Source organism: Lathyrus oleraceus, chromosome 1 (assembly GCF_024323335.1).
Source record: "Lathyrus oleraceus cultivar Zhongwan6 chromosome 1, CAAS_Psat_ZW6_1.0, whole genome shotgun sequence".
Classification (NCBI taxonomy): domain Eukaryota; kingdom Viridiplantae; phylum Streptophyta; class Magnoliopsida; order Fabales; family Fabaceae; genus Lathyrus; species Lathyrus oleraceus.
In genome coordinates, this window is record NC_066579.1 from 443,373,059 (window position 1) to 443,388,925 (window position 15,867).

Consider the following 15,867-nt stretch of genomic DNA (forward strand, 5'->3'; position numbering starts at 1 on the left):
ACTGAGGGGGTCTTAAAATAACCTGCATAAAACTGAACTGGTACATTACTCGCTTGAGCAAATATGGATACATCATATGTGACTCACAAGTCATATTCTAAAGTGCATTCAATAAACACCTTGAACGACTATATTGCTTGATTTCCTCTGAACGGGGTAAAAGCACAAACATATGACCAATCCTCAATGTAGTTATTCTCAGGAACACGATCAGATGTGAGAGGTGATTCACGTCTGAAAATGATTTAGATAAAATATTAGTAACAAGTGTTATGAAAATATTAGTAACAATAAAGATGAAAAAATATCAATGTAAACAACGTGTAACTCCTTATCATATGTATTGTCTTCTAAAGACAAGTTTCACCTAGTTTGGAGTACAGATAAACCAAACCTAGTCAGGGAGACTACATCAACATAGGTTGCACTTTTATACATAAATACTGTAATACCAACCAAGTACATGAAATATAACCTTAATGCACATTGTCTATCAAATAAAACCTTCTCATCATCACCTTTAGTATTCACTGTCGCAACCACGTGGTATTTGTACAATTCCGCCATGAATGAAAATCGGGCATGAGTGCATCATGTTGCACCAAGCTCTAATTGGACCTCGTCCGAGTCAGCTCCCAAATAGTTCACCTTCATTTCAAGTGCCTCAAATTTGTTGATCCAAGAATGATTTAGTAATAGTCCCCTAATTAGAAGATGCAGAAGGTATGAGACATCGTCAAGAGTTATGGACATATCACCATAACGGATATGGAAAGATGACATTTATGAGTGTTATCTTTCTACAAAAGCCGCCAACATACCATTGTTGATGGTCTTATACATAGTGGCGCATAAACCTACCATCATAAAGTAACAAACTACATGTTGAAACCACGTGTCTTCATCCTGTTCTAGGTTCAAAATCTTCCTGACATGGTTTATAAATTTTATCCTTTCACGCTCCTGTAAAAAGAAATATATCAACATCAGTCATAAATCAAATAGTATGAAACATATGTAACATAAAAGTAAATAAATATACCTCTCCTACCCACTTATGCCCAACAACATATTCTACATAGATATGTAGTAAGGAGGTGTCATGGGGGCCTCCTGGATAATTATCATGAATGACAGATTCCTCCTGATGAGGTTCCTCCTCATGGGGTTTATTTTGATGAACACAATATCTCAAGTTCATACTTCCATATCAAAAGAAAAAGGAAAAGAATGATTTTATCATAACTTTGTTCAAGACTTTCATGGATTAAGTTTTAAGGTATATGAATTTCTTGACATATACATTCTTAGTGCTCAAAGTTTTTGATCATGCATCATGCCTTTATAAAACCATTGTTATAACACCATTTATGGCTTTGGTTGAAAAGTTGGTTGATTGCATCATTTTGGTGTTTTAACTTAGGATATTTTTAAAAAAATTCATGCACCAATCGATTGATATTTTGGAACAATCGATTGGTTGATGCTTCTGCTTTTGAAAATTTATGTTTTTCTACTGAGCCAATCGATTGGTGTTTTAGAGCAATCGATTGGCCTGGGTTAATTTTTTCAATTTTTGCCTTATGTCAATCGATTCACCCTTCCAGTCAATTGATTGATCCTGTTTAATTTTTGAAAAATCTGAAATGAATTCATCATTATTTACATCATTTCATCATATCTCTTAATGGCAATCTTCATATCATTTCACTAATGATTCTTCATAATTTCTCCAATCATTACTATGATTTTTAAAGGGATGATTTCTTCACTATAAATACATTTCAAAATTTCATTTTACACTTATCTCTTTCAAACTAATAATAAAATCTCTCTGCATAGTTTTCAACAAAACTCTTATACTAAGATACTTTTTAAAATACATTTTCATATCATATTCAATAAAGTATCTTTAAGCACTTAGAGAGTATTTGTTCTTGAATCTTTATATTTTGAAAGAGAAAAAGATTTTAATCGTTTGATTAAATCTTTCCCATTATACAAACTTACTTCTTATACAACTTATTATTGTAAATTCCTAAGTATCAAGGATTGTTTTATATTAGGTGTGGTTACTTATCATCCAGGATTGTTCAAGGTACAATTCAAGAAAATGAAGGATTATTTTCTTTTCTTGTGGAACAAGTTTCAAGAGGATTATTCTTGATAACTTGGTTGAAATATTGTTTAGGAATATCTAACTATAATAAAATCTCTTACATGTTGTAAGAGGACTGAAGTACTCTCGGATTATGAGGGGAACCAGGATAATTCCCGGTGTTCTTTATTTTCTGCATTTTACCGCTTTCATCGCCTAACCTAATCAAAAAAGATAGAACTAATATTCACAAAAATAGGATAAAATTTTAAAAGTCCTAATTCACCCCCCCCCCCCCCTTTCTCTCTCTCTCTCTTAGGCTTATTTATAACTAATAATTGGCATCAGAGTGGGTTATTGGTAATTTGCTCCTAAGATCCAGAAGATGGATTTCACAAGTGCAAATCCTATTTTTAAAGATGGTGGTAGTAGCAATAAACCACCACTATTTTTTGGTGAATATTTTAACTTTGGAAAATACGCATGAAGACTTATTTAGAAGCACAAGGAGATGAAATTTGGGATGTTGTGGAGAATGGTTTGTTTGTTCCCACAAGTGTTGTCAATGGGGTTGGGACACCAAAGATTAAGAGTTCATGGGACGACGATGATACGAAAAAAGTATTTTACAACAAAAAAATAATCAATATACTTCAAAGTGCTCTTAGCATGGATGAAAATTTTCATGTTTCTCAATGTGAAACCGCAAAGGAAATTTGGGATACATTAGTTGCGACTCATGAAGGAATCGCTAAAGTAAAAAGGTCTAGATTGAATACCTTTAGTCAAGAGTACGAGATGTTCAAAATGTAGCCTGAAGAATCCATCATCGCATTGGAAAAGAGATTTGTACACTTGACAATTCATTTAATTGCTCTTGGTAAGACTTTTACTAATGATGATATTAATATTAAAGTGCTTAAGTCTTTAACCAGGGAATGAAAACCAAAAGTGACGGCAATATCGGAAAAGAAAAGTCTTTCTACCATGACTTCTGCATCCTTGTTTGGAAAATTTCAAGAGCATGAACTTGAACTTGGGAGACTTGAAAAACATGAGAATTAAGAGAAAAAACCCAAAGGTATTGCTTTGAAAGTTGTCTCAAAAGAAGAACAAGAAGATGATTCTCCAGAAGAAGATGAAAACTTCATGCTCCTTGTAAAAAGCTTGGTAAGTTTTTTGGCAATAATGAAAAATCTTTAAATTATGCAAAAAAGAAATTTTTCAAGGAAAAGTGTGCTTCCGTTTCTACATCAATTGTCACTTGCTATGAATGTGGAAAGTAATGACACATAAAGACTGATTGTCCAAAACTCACCAACAAGAACAACTTCAAAAGTAGAAAATAGTCAAAATCTAAAAGAGACTATGTTGCATGGGAAGATAATGAAATAGGTTTATCATCCGACTCAGAGAGTGACGAATGTGCAAATCTTGCTTTAATGGATTCACACCATTACGATGATGAAAATGAAGAGGTTAGTAATGATTTTTCCATTTATGATAATGATGTTAAGGTGTTATAGATGAACTTCTTAATGAATACAAAATTATGTATAAAACGGCGTCTAATCAAAAGAAACAAATCTTATCTCTTGAAGAAAAGATTGACACCATGGAAAAGGATTTTGAAATCAAAAAACAAAACATTGTTAAAGAACAAAAACATGATTTTGTATGCAAAGAGTATGAATCACTTTCTTTCCAAATTGTCCAATTAAAAAGAGTTTTTGAAAGATATGAAAAGGGACAAATTGGATTGGAGGGTGTCCTTAGTCAACAAAGATATTCCAATGATAAAAATAGACTTGGTTATTCTAAATTTAATAAACCAAGTTCTAGTAAAACTATCTTTGTTAAGGCTAGTGATCAATCCAACAAAGAAAATATGAATAAAAAAATAAATAATGTTCACCATTATCCTAAAAGGAAAAGAATTGTTAAGAAAAAATCTTATGTTCCTAGATATAGAAGTAATTTTGCTCCTGCGTGTTTCTATTATAGTATAATTGGTCACACACCTAATACTTGCTATGTAAGTAACTTTAATATGGTAAGTGGGCACTATGTGTGGGTCAAGAAAGGAACTAATTATGAAGGACCTACGACAATTTGAGTACCTAACAAAACCTATTTTGTTTTGTAGGTATGCTTGAAAACCACTACAAATGGTATCTCGATTGTGGTTGTTCTAAGCATATGACGGGAGACCTCAATAAATTTTCAAATCTAGTGCTTAAAGCCAATGGATATGTCACTTATGGAGACAAGTGCAAAGGAAAAATTCTTGGCATATGCAAAGTTGAAGCACCATCTTTCACATCCATTGAAGATGTTCTTTATGTTGAAGGACTAAAGCACAATCTTCTAAGTATTAGCCAACTTTGTGACAAAGGCTTTTGTCGCGCTGGAAAATTACATAGTTGTTATTATCCTTTTTTAGTTCCTAAGGAACATGGAAATAATGATAAAACCTAATGGTTAAGGGTGAGAGATTAGGTTTGGGAGTCAGTTAAATGAGAGGAAGGTACTAGGCACCTCTCACATCCATTTCTACTTAATGGGATCCTCCTCTAATTCTAGGGTTAGTGTGTGTCTAAAGATGTTTGCTTTATTATTTATTAATTGTTTAATTATTTAATTATTTATTTATTTTCAAAAATATATTTTATTATTTTAAAAATATATATATTAAGAGGAGAAGATCAAATTTTCTTTTTTATTATTATACTCGCTAGAATTTATAACTCTATGTTTATGTACCTCCAAGTTCATTGAAGGATCAGGGTCCCATAATTTAGGTAGAAAATATTTATTTGTTTATTATTTTTATCCCTTGAAAAGTTCTCATGCATCGGGGACGGAGAAGTAATTGATTTTGGAAAAATGTCTCAATGCACTAGGGCAACAGACTTATGATTTAAGGTGTGTTAGATTGATTTAATCTCATTTGATTGATTGCAAAAATATAATAATTAATTTACTTAAGAAAATAAATTAATAATAATATTATATATTTATTTAATAAAATATTAAAAGGTTAATTATATAAACCCAAGTATTATATCTCTTATCCCTAATTTTTTTTATCCTAAAACTCTAAAATTTTCTTAGAGATTTATCTCATGATTATTCCCATTATAGATTACAAAAAAAATATAATACTTAATTTATTATGAAAATAAATATTACATATTAATATGATATATCTCTTATCCCGATTTCTATCTCCAATTTCTATCCCTTGATTTATACTTTGCTTTTATCCCTTAAAACCCTAGGATTTTATCCCATCTTTATCGCCAATTTTTTATCCCAAATTTATATCTCATAATTATTCCAAAAAATCTCAATCAACTAACCATAATTTTTTATTATATTAATCCCTAATCAATTAAATATTTTTTCTTAATTATTTGAATAATAGAAAATAAACAAATCAAACTATAAAAATAAATAAAATATTCAAATATTGAAACCCCTGATTATTAACTTAATTACACTAATCTAGTGTTAATTAATTTAATAAACCAATATTAATAATTAATTAAATAAAACTATATATTAATTAACTAAAATAAATAAATAAAACTATTGGGGAAATGTTTGATTTGAAAATGCCTCAATACACAAGGGCAGAGGACTTGAAGTTTATGTGTGTTAAGTTGATTTTAATTGTTTGTTAATTTGCAAAAATATAATAATTAGTTTGATTTAGAAAATAAACCCATAATAGATGTATAATTATTTTATGTTAAACAAAAACAAGTTAATTATAAAGGTTAATATTATATTTCATATCCCTTATCCCTTAATTATTTGTCATGATTAGATAATCAAAATCCTAAACTTATCCCAAGAAGTGATCGCACTATCCCAAAATTATCACATAAATTAATCCTAATTTCCTAATTAATTAATATTACATAATTAATTAATATTTTATTTTGTTCTTTTCTATCATGTTTATTAAGGGGAAATATTAATAGTTACCACTAATTATTAATCCAATTATGCTTGATTATAAAATTAACTCTAATCCCAATTTAAATCTCTAATTATATATCATATAAATAATTATCTAATTATTTTTGTATTAATCTCATTATTATATTAAACCCTAAATTAATTTAATTAATTTTAAGTATAACCCTAATTAATAATTATTGTACAAATATTAATTAACTCTAATTATCCTAATTTAATTCTAAAATATTAAATGATTTAATAATGTAATATCTATAATATCTATAACCAATATAATTATTTACAAAGTAATGAAATTATTATAAATCAAGAAAAAGAATTATTTACCAATTAATTAATTTTAATAAAAAAAAGAAACTAAAATAGACAAGGAGTGTATTATGTATTGAGTTTTTTTACCGGAAAAATATGAAAGGTTCAATGTTAACAACTTAACCTTTTTTTTAAGATGTGTTTGGAATTGTGTTAGTGTGAGACTGTTACTTTTTTAATTGTTGGTGTTAATATTATCAATTAGTTGAATTATATCCGTTAGTAATTACACTTACTTTTTTAATTGTTGATGTTAATATTATCAATTAGTTGAATTATATCCGTTAGTAATTACACTAATGGTTTACTAACAGTTTAATGTTAGATTTTTATAGGTTTATAATTTATGTTAGAAAATTAGAATGAAATAAGCTTGATTTATATTGGATTGTAAAAAAGTTTGTAAACTCCGTAAAATAAAAATAAAAATATAGGTTTGTTTTATTAGACTTCGTGAGATTTTGTTTTATGTTTTTAGAATTATGTTTATGAGTTTTGGAAAGATTATAGGTTAATTGGGTGTAAAAGAAAATTATGAAAATTGTATAAATAAAATTTTACGGGGAATAGAATTTTATCAAATTAAGTTATTTTATTTTTTGGTGATAATTAAACTTGATTTTATAAAAAACTTAATTAAAGTTAATCATACACAAAAAATATAATTAAATATATACAACATTGAATTAATTATATACTCAACTACACGATTATTTAAGAACAAAACACACACAAATTAATTCAGACCCTAAATTGCAATCCAAATAAGAATTCAATAATAAATATATACAATCGATAATCAATAGTTTGAAGATATCAACCTCGAGAGTCATGACCCACGTAAGTTATTGCTTCCTCCCTCCTATTCCTCGCGTTCTTCCTTTTTCTTTCGGTATTTCCTGATCAGCTTGATGTTGGAGTCTAGGATTTATTTGTTGTTGTTCTTTAATGTGAAGAACAACAATTTTAGCGTAAGAATAGGTATATTATGCGTGATTGAAAAGTGTAAATATAAATGCTATTTATAGATAAAATTAGATTAAAAAATTAAATTAACTTGAATTATTTTGGAAATATTTTATTTAATTTGTTTCTACATATTTCTTAGAGTCCAAACCAATGAATTTGGATGAATTTATGACTTTGGGAATAACAAATATTTTAAATAATAATGAAAATAGACTTAATAATAATAAGAAGAATTTTTTTAATTTTTTTAATTTTTTTAATTTTATTTTGACATTTCCTTGATTTTTAAACTAAAATACATTAAAAATAAATAACATAATAATAATTAAAAATAGTTTAATAAGAAATTCAAAAATTAAAAAAATATATATATTTTAAAATAATATAGATGAAGGTAAAAAGTATAAAAAGGAGAAAAAACTTTAAAAGTACACAAAATTAAATTTGATTACAATTAATCAAAATAATCAAAACATATAAACCAATTTTATTTTATTTTTTATTTATGCCTATTTTAATCAATCAAATTAACTCTTTCATTAAACCATATAATCACTACCCTAAAATGAAATATTTAGAAATGTGAACAAAATATTTTTAAATATTTTTATTTTATGATTTTTTTGGATATCTTTATGAATAATACGGAAAAATGTGAAAAATAATATTTTTAAAAATGCCTAAATAAAAAATATGAAAGTTAATTAAAAAGATGATAAAAAATATGTATTGTGATTTTATTGGTTTGAAAATAAATAGAAAAGTTAGAAATAAAAAAATACAAAAAAAAAAATACTAAAAGTGAGAAATGTGAGATTTAAAGTCATGACATTTCCCTTTTGTAACTCCTTACACTAAAGTCTTTAACCAAATTGGTCATTCCAATCATTCGAAATGAAATGCCACTAACAATAATATAATTTTAATACTTAGTGAATTGGTTAACTTTAATGACCAATAAAACTATAATATCTAATCATAAAAAAAAAATTATTCAACCCTAAATTCTAAAAGGTTAATACTAGTCTCAAAAATAATAATAATTAAACCTCTATAATATATTTTTCTAGTAAATTAATCTCAAACTTTCCTAATGAAAACTATATGTTAGTTTTGACAAATTAGTTATAGCAATTGGACCTTAATATAGGATCAAATTCCTTAAGTGAGATTAAAAAGTCAAGGGGGGGGTCACCTTTGACATTTTAGGTCATTGGGATTGACCAGAGGACTTGTACGAACACTGGACATATTAGTGATCTAAGTTATAAGTTAGATGAAAAGGGTGAAGGAAGGTGGTCAAAATTTGGGGTATGACAACTACCCCTATTTAATCATCTTCAAACTAAGATGATGATGGCGATGGGTCTTCATCTTCTTGGGGAGGAGATGATTAAATATAGAGAGGGACCTTAATTCTGACCATGGAGTTGGTAGACTCTAGGGATTAGTCAGGATTTAACAACCTTTGATGTTTTGTTGGTATCTAAAACAACCTATGATGGAACCTTAATGATACCTTGTTGATTAATTTCATCCCATTCGGGTGAAACTTGCATATGATTCTTATGATCATCAGATCATTTTACCGGAATCGGATAGGACTTTGACGATCCTTCGGTCGTTATTTGATAAAACCATGGTAGAACCCTTTTGATCAGCTTCAACCCTTATGGGTGAAACTTGCATACGATTCCTATGATCATTCAATTATTTTACATATATCAGGTAGGACTCTGACGATCCTTCGGTCGTTGCTAATGAAACTCCTGGTGAAACCCTTGATGAAATCGCTGATGGAACCCCTTTGATAAAACTCTGATGAAATCCCTTGATAAAACCCTAAATGAAACTATGGTGAAACCCCTTGATGGAACCCTTGATGAAACTTTGGTGAAACCCCTTGATAAAACTATAGTGAAACCCCTTAATAAAACTCTTTATGAAACCCCTGATGAAACCCCTAGTGAAACCCCTGATAAAACTCCTGGATTATTTTGATGGAATTCATCCCGTAAGAGGGATAAGTTGCTAAGCTGGGGATTTAAGAGGTTAAAACCTACTCACTGGTTGGTAACGATCATTCAGGATGACTTGCTACTAGATAGATTATCTTGAAGACTCATAGTGAGTGAGCTTCCTATGGAAATCTTTTATTGAAAAGGTGTTTTGGAGATGTTTACTTACTGGGGAAGGATAATAATCCTTTCTGCTTCGGGAATTGGACTCGTATAGTTGGGGATTGAGAATTCAATCATAAATGATATAAGAACCGATAACTCATTATTGGCAAGAAAATTGATGTAAGAACTGAAAGAAATAACAGCAAAACAATATGACAGACAGTGTAAGAACCAGAGTGAAAAAAAACGGTGTAAGAACCATAATGACTGGATGATAATGGTATAAGAACCGAAGTGACTGGATGACAACGGTGTAAGAACCGAAGTGACTGGATGACAACGTTGTAAGAATCAAAGTGACAATGGTAATAGAACTTTTGTTGGGGAGTTCTCTAAGAATACATGAGATTGATAAAAGAAATTGATGTCTCTATTGGGGAAGACTAGTGTCATGTAAGACGACTGTCTAATGGGGATTAAGCTTCTAAATGGGGTTCCTTAAGGAGCGTGAGTGCTAGGGAAAGCCCTAAGAAATCCCTACAAGGATCTGGTGAGGGAATCGTATACCATTAGGGCACAACATGGACAATGCTGCTAAGTATTTTCTGCTTGGAGATTGAGTTCCAAGGATACCTGCTGGGGAATTATACTTAAGATCGACTTACTGGGATGTACAATGAGAAAAGAGTTGGGTAGAAGCTTGGACAGAGATCTATCACCGATTTAGCTAGGGATTGATTCAGACTCTCACTATGAGTCTTGAGTCTCATCCTATGTTATGTTATGCATGTTATGTGTGCGTGTTTAGAGTTTGTAAGGCATAATGCTCCATATTCATGGATATGCTACACATAATATGATGTATTAATGCGATGATTGATGCACGCAATTTATTAGTCTTGGGTTGGGTCGCTGAATTGGGCCATTTGTAGGTATTTAGTGCCAAGCAAGGTTGGATTTTTATGAGATACCAATCAAAGTTGGGATTTTGAGGTGAATGCCTAATGAGGTTGGGCTTTTTGGATATAGGTGCAAAGTGAGGTTGGGCTTTTGTAGATGTTATATTGTGTTATGGGAATGTGGTAGATGAATGAGATGATATGCATGGTTTGACGCTATAGCGTAGCGACATGACTAATGCATGACAATGATTTGAATGTTTCAACAAGTTCCCATGTGGTGAGTCGGGGACTATCAAGGCTTAGAGAAGTTGCTTGTATTATAAGGCTATTTGTCAAAAAATGGTATTGGGGTATTGAGCTAGCATGACTTCCCGATATTTTTGCGAACTTGATAAATGATGATGTATGAAAGAGCTCGTATGTGCATCTTGAAAGTATTGAGATGGATTGTACCTACGGTATCCTTAGTTGCCCCAGCCTGTTGGGTCTTTGAAGAAATTCGCCTTAATATGAATTTGAAGCGGCTTATCCATACCATGCACTTGAGACGGCCTATCGTAGTACTGTCATTGGAGAGATTTGTCCTTGACTAATCGACCCTTGGAATGATTTACCCCTGATAAACTGTTCTTTTGAAGCGGTCTCTTTTGATCAAGCCTTGTGGCGGCCTGCCCCTGATTGATTGAGCATTTTAGGGTATTTCCCTTGTTTGTAGGTCTTCATTGAAGGATTTTCCTGGAAAGGAACTTGGATCCCACCATGTTTTGATACGACCTTTATATGAACTACCCTGGTATTTAAATCTTAAAAAGTCAACCCCTGATTATTAGGGTCTGGAGGAGTGTCCTGAGAAGGAACTTGGATCCTGTCATGCTGTGATATGGCCCTGATAAGGACTTCCTCTAGTATTTGAATCTTGCAAGGTATGTCCCTGATTAAATGGTGTTTGACCAATTCTTAGAATGATTTGCCCCATGTCACTAGGATATGGAGGAGTTGCATTAAAAAAGACTTAACTCCTACAATGTTGCGATGTGACCTTCATATGAATTGCCCTAGTATTTGAACTTTTGAAAAGTATTCCCCAGACTAACTGACTTTCAGAGTGGTTGGCTTCATTATGCTCTTGAGGTGGTCTGCCCCTAGTATGAGCTCTTGAAAGGTTCACCCCTTATCATTAGGGTCATAAAGGTGATTCAACATCAGTGGGTCAAATCTTGGGATGTTTTGCCCCTAGTTAGTAGGATCTTCAGATGATTTGCCCCTAGTTAGTAGGATCTTCAGATGATTTGCCCATGATCATTGGGGTTTGCCTCTAATTAGCATAACCTTTTAGGTGATTTTCCCCTAGCATCTTGAAAAGGTTCGCCTTTGATTATATCATTGCTGAAATTTCCTTGATGCTAATTATTGATTTATGAGAAAAATGTTTTTTTTTGAAAATTAGTTCTAATGTCATGGCCATGCAAGTTTTTGAAATCCAAATTTGTTATGGAAAACAGATATGGTGTATACATATGGTATCTCGCCATGAGGTTGGCACAAATGAAGATGTGAAAATGTGGTTAGTGATGATTTAACAAATATTTAGAGTCAATTTAAGGCAAATTTTGCTGAGTATGCTTTCATAGTGAACCTAGCTTCAATTAGGACTTTTGAAGGTTGTAACGTGGTCTGGTTCATGGTTTATGAAACAAAAAGATTATAAGGCTAAAATTTTTATTAAGACCCACCCTTTATCCTTGATGATCTTCATTCCTAAATCCAATTAATTCAACGAATGCATTTAATCTGCAAGAGAATTTGATAGTTAATGATGGAGGTAGATGTAATGATTCAAACACTGATGAGATTCTTGAGGCGACAGTCACCTACTTTCACTTACGAGATTGTTTCCGTTTTTTTGCTTTTTAATCCCTATTTTTTCAATGAAACCGTTCTTTTGAATTTGTGGTCCATTGGGATACCCTAACTTTTGCTTAAGTCAACTCATTTTTAGTTTTTGAGTTAGCGGGTTTTTTTTTAAAATAATGCCCTAACTTTTGCCTAAGTCAAAAATTTTCTGGTTGTTTCCTTCTTTTTTTTTTTTTACTTAGCGGGCTCTTATTGGAACAACTCATGTGTGCTTTTGCTTTTGATTTCGAAAGTTATGACTGCCATGTTAGCTATTGTGAGCTTTTGTATTTTCACTGCTTCCTCGATGTTAGATGACATATGTGAGGAAGAGGATGTGCTCGATCCTCTTAGCAAGTGATGGCATAGAAGAGAGTGTAAACGAATGGATTGATTCAAAAATATGCATGTTCATTTTATTAAAATTAGTTCTCAAAGAGTACAACTTTTAAATACAAACAAACCTTCGAAAAAAACTGAAAACGATAGAGTCTATTGATCCTTGGGGTGAGCTTCCTTATTGATCCATCGACTTTCTGAGACACTTCTTAAAGTTATTGCACTTATAAAGATAAGGGATGGTCGTTCTCCAATGGAACTCCTTTTTCGAAAGTCATATGCAGGTCTTGTACTTTGTGCTCACACCGAGCATTCTCGTCATAACTTATAGGATATTGACGAGGAGGGGATCATGCGGTTATAGTTCCACTATGGCACTTTTGAGAGACATTGGTATATGATTCGGTTTCCTTCCATGTTTCCTTTGTTGTGATTGATGAAGCACATAAGGTTGTTATTGAAGTAAATACTGTTGTAGACTTTGTTACGGTGGCCATCATCCATGGTTGTATTTGAGGCTCTAGGTAGGCAGTGGCTGGCATGGCAGAGGGTTATCTTATCTCTTCAATCGTACTTGCCCTTTTTGAGTCCATATACAGTTTCTTGAGACGTCCTTCGAGTTTGTTCGTGAGTATCAAGAAGTCTGCTAGCTAGATAGTTGGAGGAAGGTTGAAAGCGAAAAGGGTATGCAAATGTATGTGTATGTATGCAAATACATGAAAATGCATGGGTATGCAAAAATATTTGTCCTTCGTTTTTTAGGTATGCTAAAAAAAATTCATGGAGATGCAATGCAATACGGGGGTAGGATAAAGATAGACCTAAGGAAACCCAAACGGGTTTATGGATAGTGACAGACAGAAGGAAACCCCTACGAGTTTAGGATAGTGATGGATATAGAACCCACATATGGGTTTAAGGATAATGTCGAATATAAGGATACCTTATTTAAGAAGGCTCCTTATAGATAGGGATAATTATCGGCATAGGAAACCCAAACGGGTTTAGGGATCGGGTGATATGCAAGCATGACCTAGTTAAGGGTAAGCTTCTTATGATAGGACAACTTTAGGTTAAGACTGCCCAATCCCCTCACTTATAGGATATAAAATTTTGGTAAGACGGTTGTCCTAGAGCCATGGATTATACCCTTGTTTTACCATGAGAAGGAGCAAGCCTTCCTACGGTAATCCTTCGGGATAAGTATCATATAGGCGGGACCTTAGTAACGAACCTTGTAGGTTGATAACATAAGGTCACCCTGAGTTAAAGGTGTTCTAAAAGAGGTTCATAAAGTCATGTGTCAAATTCAAAGTTTCATCTTGAAGAAGTGTTAGTCAACTCATGACAAACCCTTTGAATTGATCTACTCTAGGAGAAATCATCATCAAAGACCCCACGAGATGAGAACCCCATTGGCCAAGATAGGATGACCCCTTACTTAAACTTATTACTTTTTTCTCAAGCTTGGGTTTTGGCTTCACACATAGCAATTGTCCCAACCAATTATGATATACAAATAATAATATAATATTGAAATATGAAATAAAAATACAATAAATAAATAATAAGCATCTAAATAAATAATCACAAAGAAAACAAAAATGAAACAAGCAAACAAGGAAATCCACAAAACCCCTACAACTAATGTATAAGATGAACTCTCTTTCTGGAAAGTATAAGAACTCCCTAATAGAGTCGTTAGCTGTCGCGGTTGGAAAATTACAAAGTCGCCATCATCCTTTATTCATTCCTAAGGAACATGGAAATAATGATAAAACCTAATGGTTAAGGGTGAGAGACTAGGTTCAGGAGTCGGTTAAGTGAGAGGAAGGTACTAGGCACTCCTCACCTCCATTGTACTTAATGAGACCCTCCTCTAATTCTAGGGTTAATGTGTGTCTAAATATGTTTGCTTTATTATTTTTTAATTTTTTAATTTTTTAATTATTTATTTATTTTCAAAAGAATGTTGTATTATTTAAAAGAAAATTTATTAAGAGGAGAAGACCAAAAAATATATTTTTTAAATTACTGTACTCGTTAGAGTTTACAACTCTATGCCTACGTACCTCCAAGTTCATTGAAGGGTCAGAGTCCCATAATTCTGGTAGAAAATATTTGTTTGTTTATTGTTTTTATCCATTGAAAAGTTCTCATGCATCGGGGTAGAGAAGTAATTGATTTTAGAAAAATGTCTTAATGCACTAGGGCATAAGACTTATGATTTGAGGTGCGTTAGATTGATATTATCCCATTTGATTGATTGCAAAAATATAATAATTAATTTATTTAAGAAAATAAATTAATAATGATATTATATATTTGTTTAATAAAAATATTAAAAGATTAATTATGTAATCCTTTATCCCTAATTTTTTTTATCCCTAAAATTTCTTAGAGATTTATCTCATGATTATCCCCATTATAGATTACAAAAAATATATAATACTTAATTTATTTATGAAAATAAATGTTATATATTTATATGATATATCCATTATCCCCATTTCTATCCCCGATTTATATTCCTTGATTTATTCTTTGTTTTTATCCCTTAACCTTAGGATTTTATCCCATATTTATCCCAAATTTTGATCCCATAATTATCCCAAAAAATCTCAATCAATTAATCTTAATTTTTTTATTATATTGATCCATAATCAATTAAATATCTTCCCTTAATTATTTGAATAATAGAAAATAAACAAATCAAACTATAAAAATAAATAAAATATTGAAATATTGAAAACCCTAATTATTAATTTAATAAACCAATGCTAATAATTAATTAAATAAAACTATATATTAATTAACTAAAATAAATAAAAACAAGGGAGAAAATATTTTGTTTGAAAATGCCTTAATACACAAGGACAGAGACTTTAAAGTTTGAGTGTGTTAAGTTGATTTTAATTGTTTGTTAATTTGCAAAAATATAATAATTAGTTTGATTTAGAAAATAAATCCATAATAGATGTATAATTATTTTATGTTAAATAAAAACAAGTTAATTATAAAGGTTAATATTATATCCCTTATCCCTTAATTATTATCTTAATTAGATAATTAAAATCCTAAACTTATTCCAAGAAGTGATTCCACTATCCCATAAATTAACCATAATTCCATATTTAATTAATATCCCATAATTAATTAATATTTTATTTTGTTCATTGTTACCATTTTTATTAAGAGGAAATATTAATTGTTATCACTGATTATTAATCCAATTATGCTTGAT